The following is a 6923-nucleotide window of genomic DNA, read 5'->3' on the forward strand; positions in this document are numbered from 1 at the left end:
TTACAGTTTTCTCCTTTTTTAAATATTTTAAGCGTCCATTTCATGACAAAGATGTTCTACAAATACAACTTTCTTTTCAAGTAATGGCCAGTAAAAATATGGAAATTCACATGTTATGCATAAAAGAAGCCCAGTATATCTAAATGTATTCAAAGTTTACATTTAATTAACAAGAATATTTTAATATCCGATTCTATGTCAATAAGTAAATTACTTATTACTGTTAAAACCCACTAAATTCACAATTTCGATACAATTATTTATAATTCGACTTAAATATTGAATAAATTAAACAACTTTAAAAAACGACACTAGAAGGTCACTTGTCCCATTGGTGGTGATACAAAGAACGCGACGGATTATGAAGCTTCAGGCATAACAATACAGTGTGACAAATATTAATAAGCATGCTTTGACGATTTTGAAATGTAATGCTCTCTACGTAATGAGTTCACTGTCTATCTATTATCTGACATGCTGGACAAAAAATCACTGTGCTAAATAGTTAATAAATAATTGAATCTAATTCCTAACATTTAAGGTAAGCACGAATTAACTTTTCGTAGCTTGATGGTAAGTCCGTTCACCCATTTTTCCCTCTGAGTTTAACCTCAATTTAAATATTCAATCAGTATCGTCTACATATATATATATACACACACACACACACACACACATATATATATACATGCACGAATATATCTCTGTACGTTAACAACTTCTTAAAGTATACTTACAGTAGAATGGCAGAGCAACATCAGTATGTCAGGAAGTCACGTTTAGAGATTGGAGATTTTTATCACATGTTACAACACAACAGTTCTAACTGCTATGTTTTTACGTACCTCGTGAAATGTTTTACGTTTCCACTTTTCTTCGCGGGTCTCAAAATCTCAGTATCTTCTTTCACAGTATACTAAAGAAAGTAGACTCGGATAGATAGTTGTGTACTGATCTATTCAGTTTTTCTAAGCCTAACTGTGAGTTATGTACTTCTTGTCTGTTTATTTTTGTTTTATTTACGAATTGTCGAAACGTATCATAAACCTTTATATGATCAGCTGAGCTGCTTTCTAGGAAAACTCCTTCCGTCTTGATCCCGCTTTTGTTGGTATGGTCTCGTGCCGATTTCGAAAACAGCAGTATTGTCTAATCTGCACTGCCATCTTCGCTGCTGTCCACTGAGGGCGCCACCGTGTTACAAAACGGTTGACGCGTTCATCTTGCAGCCATCTGGACCAATTCGAGAGGTTTTGATCTTCCGACAAAATTGATTTTTTACTCTAGCTATGAAACGATTTTAGCTCATCGTTGAACGAGTACTTCTGCTTTAATCTCTTACTTGTCATGCCGCCATTTCAACGGAAAAATTATAAATAAGTAATAATTCTACCTAAGATTTAATACAACCCTTATTGACTTTCAGATATTTCGAAATCTGCTTTAAAATATTGTGAAAAAGTCAGATTAATATGAAAATATCTTCTGCATCATTCGCATGTTTTAAATTTCAACGCATCTTTTTTGATAACACTAGTAACATAAAATAAGTCGTTCGCTGTAACTTTTCAATGTAGTCGTTTTTATTCTAATATATTACTTTTCGGGTGTTTTTCTTATTTAAAAATTCCTTGGTAAAATTAACACACGTTTTAGTGTAATTAAGTATGTTTCCAATATTTTATCCTGTTATTCATTCGTCAGAAACAATAAAAGAAAGTGAAAAAGTCAAGTAGTTTAAGCTATTTCAAATTTCTTGGCCGTTAAATTCTAAACCAATTATAATTATTTGTTTAAATAACAAAAATGTCGAAACATTCTGGAATAAAAAAAATTACTTACATCTTTTATAGTAAGGCCACATTAGACTATCTGCTCTGTCTACTGGGGAATCGAACCCTGCATTCTAGCGTTGTAAGTCCGAAAACTTACCGCTATCCTGCTGGGCGACGGTATTTAAAAGAGTACACATTACACAACGAAGATAAGTAGACAATACAATTCAGATATATTAGATACGAAACCTAAATCATTATTAACTTCACGTAATAACAAGAAACGTAGATCAAACGATATACATGTAACCGGTTACGTAAACGATTAAGTCAAATTATCAAATTCAAAGAAGTTTAATGTTCGACAGGGATTCTCATGTTTATTTCATTAACTTATTAAAAGGACACCATTTTTGCATTTACTATAAAATTATTATTGTGCAAAAATAAACCTCATTTTTTATCGACCGTAATTAATTGGCACTGGTGTCCTCTTAGCTCGAAATATATAGTTTATCATGATTGACAGCCCGTGTAGCTTTGCGTTTAACGACAAACAAACAAAACCATACTTCTGTCAGTCATCTTCATAGTCAAACGATTTCCTTTCATTTATTGTGTCATGTTTCTCAATCTATTTTTAATTTTCAGTCTAGTCGTCTCGAAATCACTAACTTGTTTAACCATTTTTGAAATAATTTATTCAAAATCCAAAAGCTTTATTGTTCTTAAAATCCGATGATCCAACTTTTGTTTTCTTTAGTTATAAGGCTAGAAACACTTCATAAAATGAACTTGGTTTCCAAAAATCTAAATGCCATGACACCAAAAAAAAAACAATCTTGACTTTAATATTGTGTTTGTTTGTTTGTTTTTTAATTGCGCACAAAGCCACTCGAGGGCTATCTGTGCTAGCCGTCCCTAATTTAGCACTGTAAGACGAGAGGGAAGGCAGCTAGTCATCACCACCCACCGCCAACTCTTGTGCTACTCTTTACTATCGAATAGTGAAACTGACCGTCACAATCTAACATCACCACGACTGAACAGTTCTTCATATCTGGCAACGGCTTTCGATCCCGCATAACTAAAGCCTGTTGGATAATAGTGCATACTTCACCTTTAAGAAAAAAAAAAAACGAATAAAGTACCTTTCACATTCACTGGGCTGCATTTTCACAGATGATATAAAGAATGTGCTTGAGAAACGCTTTACTTTCCATCAAGTGACTCCAAGCACTAAGAATGTCAGAAGACAGCTGTATCAAGACATTGATAACTTTAGTTTCAAAAATGGAAGAAGGGTCAGTTTCTTTACCTCAGGTATGCATGAGGGTATTTTTATGTATAGAAAAAGGTAGTCTGTCCTTGGAATGTGTAAGGGACATGTACTCTTCCCCAAATAAATGCCTATAGTCGGGAATAACTTAAAACATTATCAACACTCAACAATAAGTGCCAAACTGCTCTTGCTGATCGTGTTACAATGCTCCTTATTGATGAGAAATGTTATAGGTTACAAAGATATGAAACTAGATTTACTAAACGTTCATTTTTACTAGCGTAAGCTGGCTAACCAGTCATATTCATTTTTATCTTCAGGAACCTGATTTGAGGGATGTGACTGATACCATTTATAATAGAATGTTAAACGACAGAGTTGTACAACAACACCAATTCAGGTGACTCTTTAATTGTGAAGAGCGATGTATGATATTATCCTAGGAAAACTAGGTCTTCGGGAACCAACTGGTCTTTCTACAATAAGATGTTACTTCCCTCGTATAAAACGTCGGTCTGTCTTAGAAACTGTCTCGTGTACGTGGTGATTCAGTTTGTCTTATTTATTTATTTCTACAGCCGGATTCTTATCCTAAACATTTCCTTTCCCACTCCAGGCAACCAAACTATAGGGTTAACCCACTAACACGTTTTTAACAACTGAGACTAGTCATCTCCAAGGATTTTAGTACGTTCACTGTGTCTGATAGTGTTTGCGTGATGTATAAGGTAGTCTAAGTTAATCTGTCTTAAAGAACGGAGTTGATTACGTTTATCATTCTCTAATGTCCTTTATTTTAACGTCATATTGATTTTTGTTTTGTTTTTTGCACGCAACGCATATCAGAGAGCAACATAAGTACAAAACTGGGATTAAAACATTTTAGTCTTCCTTTGGGATGAATCGAGGAGGAGATCGCCATGTTAAAAAACGTTACTGAAATACATACAGTGATAGTGATAACGTCAGCTGACAATACACGCATACCTATAATTATAACTGTACACATACTTGTATCTTTCTTTTTTGTCTCTAGGTACATGTACTTTAGCGTTGTTGAAGACCTACTGATTTGCAAGCTGTCTTTAGTTTAAGATAATCTATATTGGAACCTCCCAAAGTCGTGAAACTTTTCTGGTAAACGTTTGTGTCAGATGGTTTGGTATTGTTTATAGTAGTTAAACGCAAAGCTACTCAATAGTCTATCTGCTGTGGCCACCGCGGGAAATCGAACCCTGGATTTTAATATGTTTCTACGATATGCTTACAAATTTATAAATATATCAGGCTCCAATAATATATTGTTTTACTTTTTTGACCATTCCATTGTAATATTTAACATTATTTTAATAACGAACTTTATTCCACTTTTTAATAAAAAAAAACATTGTTTTCTTGTAGCAAAGTCATGTCCGAGGGGAATCGAACCCCTGATTTTAGAGTTGTAAATCCGTAGACTGTACCAGCGGGGGACAAACAAAAGTAAATTACAATCATAGTGTTATTAAGAGTACAGTTTATTAACTTTTTTTTTCAATATTAAATTAAATCGGATTAATAGTTATGGAGTAGCGTGCCATTATCTCAACGTTTTTAAAACACTTGTGGTATTTAATTTTTAGTATATAACCGATATTTTCTTTGTGGACAATTATTACACCGAGGCACGCAAGGGTTATCTACTCAGAGTAGTCCCAGAATTTGAACTTAAAGGTGTTCTTTGTTTTTCTATGTTCGCGAGAAACTGTTCAGGAGTTATCTGTACCGGTCGTTACCGATTTAAAAAAAAGGAAAGAACAAAAGAGATAGCAGCTAACCGAACAGTAGGAATGGACTCTCACTTCACATGTTTAGAGAGCGTTTTTGCTGTAACAAACCTTCAACCAAGGATTTTCGGATTCACAGTTCAAGCACAATAACCATTTAGCCACACCCGGTCAGATTTCACTGAATAGAAACGAATCAATCTTACATAAATTTTCCATCTTATAAAGTAAATCAATCTTAAGTGTTCCAGTTGATAGGTAATTCTTGGTTACGCTAATAAGGCCTTACTGGGATTGCTAATTTCAGTCTAAAAATGTATATTTATAACGGAATTATCAAAAGGATCTTGAACCTCCAGAAAAAAACAACAACATTTTACTAAGCTACGTCTGCACTAAGTTACAAGCATAAGAATCATAAAAAACTGCAAATAAAAATTGCTATCAATGTCAAGTTTATTTCACTGATTGCTGATTGCCACTATTTTACACGGGTCATTTCTTTTGTTCACTCTTTCGTGATGGCCCGGCATGGCCAGATGGCTAGGGCGTTCGACTCGTAATCCGAGGGTCGAGGGTTCGAATCCCTGTCGTACAAAACATGCTCGTCTTTTCAGCCGTAGGGGCGTTATAATGAGACGGTCAATTCCACAAGTCGTTGGTAAAAGAGTAGACCAAAAATTGGAGGTGGTTCGTGATGACTAGTTGCCTTCCCTCTAGTCTTACACTGCTAAATTAGGGACGACTAGCGCAGATAGCCCTCGTGTAGCTTTGCGCGATATTCAAACTAAATCCTCTTTGTGTGTGTGTGTGTGTGTGTGTGTGTGTGTGTGTGTGTCATTTCTTTACACAGAGTTGAGTGACAGATAAATAAAAAGAGAATTACATATGAACCACATATTAACGAACGGTATAAAAAACAGTTGGTATTTGAATTTCATGGTTAAGTAGATTAAATACCATCAATAAACATTGTAAAATATAACTAATCGATTTATGGTTCAGGTTAGATTAAATAAGAATAATTCACGCTCTTGCTCTAAGTCTAAGATATACAAGAATAAAAATAGTGTTAAACATAATTTATATAAATATACAGGTAGTCCCTGAATTACCTTAAAAATTATTATCGTGTTGTTATACAGTTTTTACGGTAATCTCGCGGGTTCGAATCTCGGTCGCACCAAAACATGCTCGCCCTTTCAGCCGTGGGGGCGTTATAATGTACGGTCAACCCCACTATTCGTTGGTAAAAGAGTAGCTAAAGCATTGGCGGTGGGTAGTGATGACTAGCTGTCTTCCCTTCTAGTCTTACACTGCTAAATTCGGGACGGCTAGCGCAGATAACCCTCGAGTAGCTTTGCGCGGAATTCAAAACAAATAAACATAACAAAATCTACGGCAATCATACCTGTCAGCCCCTATATATTAAAACGTCAAAGATGCCAACTTTGTTTTTCGCTACATTAAAACTTTGATTGAAACTTCACTGAAATATAATATTAGATGTTTAGAACATGGTTAAATTAATTTTTCGTCAGGCGATTAGTTTGTTTGGAGAAAAGCCGCAATTGCTATGAAGCTCTCTAATCCTTCTCTCAACTGTGACTACATACATCATAAGCCGCCAGGCGGAAAAACCAATTAGTGTTAAGCCTTCACTGTCAAGAGTGGGGTTGTCAGTATCTTTATTACACGAGCGGATAGAGAAAGATGATTGGACCAGAAAATAACTTGTTTTCGGCTTGTGATACTTAATAAGCTGGAAAAGATACGCAATCTTAAATGTGATACTTCCCCTGGGTTCTTCTTTCAGTTGTAGAGCTAACAAGCGTATTAGAAACGAGTCTCTTGAGGCCTGCCTACCAAACGTAATTAACAAAGATGATCTAGAGCTGGGTATAGTTGATCGTTAGATATCCAATAAATAACAAAAACTATAATAAAACGCTGCTTCGTTGGCATTAATCACTCGTGAATGAGACATCCCTAGGAAATGTCCTGCGCGTACAGAACTTTTGACATTTTAGTTATCAAATATGAGTAGTAAGAATGTAAACGTAATGCATATTTACTCTTAAAAAGAAATTTTCATTAATG

At 34.9% G+C, this 6923-nt stretch overlaps 1 protein-coding gene across 1 annotated transcript in view; it reads right to left on the reverse strand.

Moving 5' to 3' along the window:
- Positions 1-1178, reverse strand: part of LOC143229728 (neprilysin-1-like) — a 59215-nt gene extending 58037 nt beyond the window's left edge. The window contains exon 1 of the mRNA XM_076462462.1: positions 846-1178. The gene's annotated coding sequence lies outside the window, so the exon portion shown is untranslated. The remainder of the gene's footprint in view (positions 1-845) is intronic.
- Between the last annotated feature and the right edge of the window lie 5745 nt (positions 1179-6923).

The sequence above is a fragment of the Tachypleus tridentatus genome, chromosome 10 (genome assembly GCF_004210375.1).
Source record: "Tachypleus tridentatus isolate NWPU-2018 chromosome 10, ASM421037v1, whole genome shotgun sequence".
In the NCBI taxonomy this organism is placed as follows: Eukaryota; Metazoa; Arthropoda; class Merostomata; order Xiphosura; family Limulidae; genus Tachypleus; species Tachypleus tridentatus.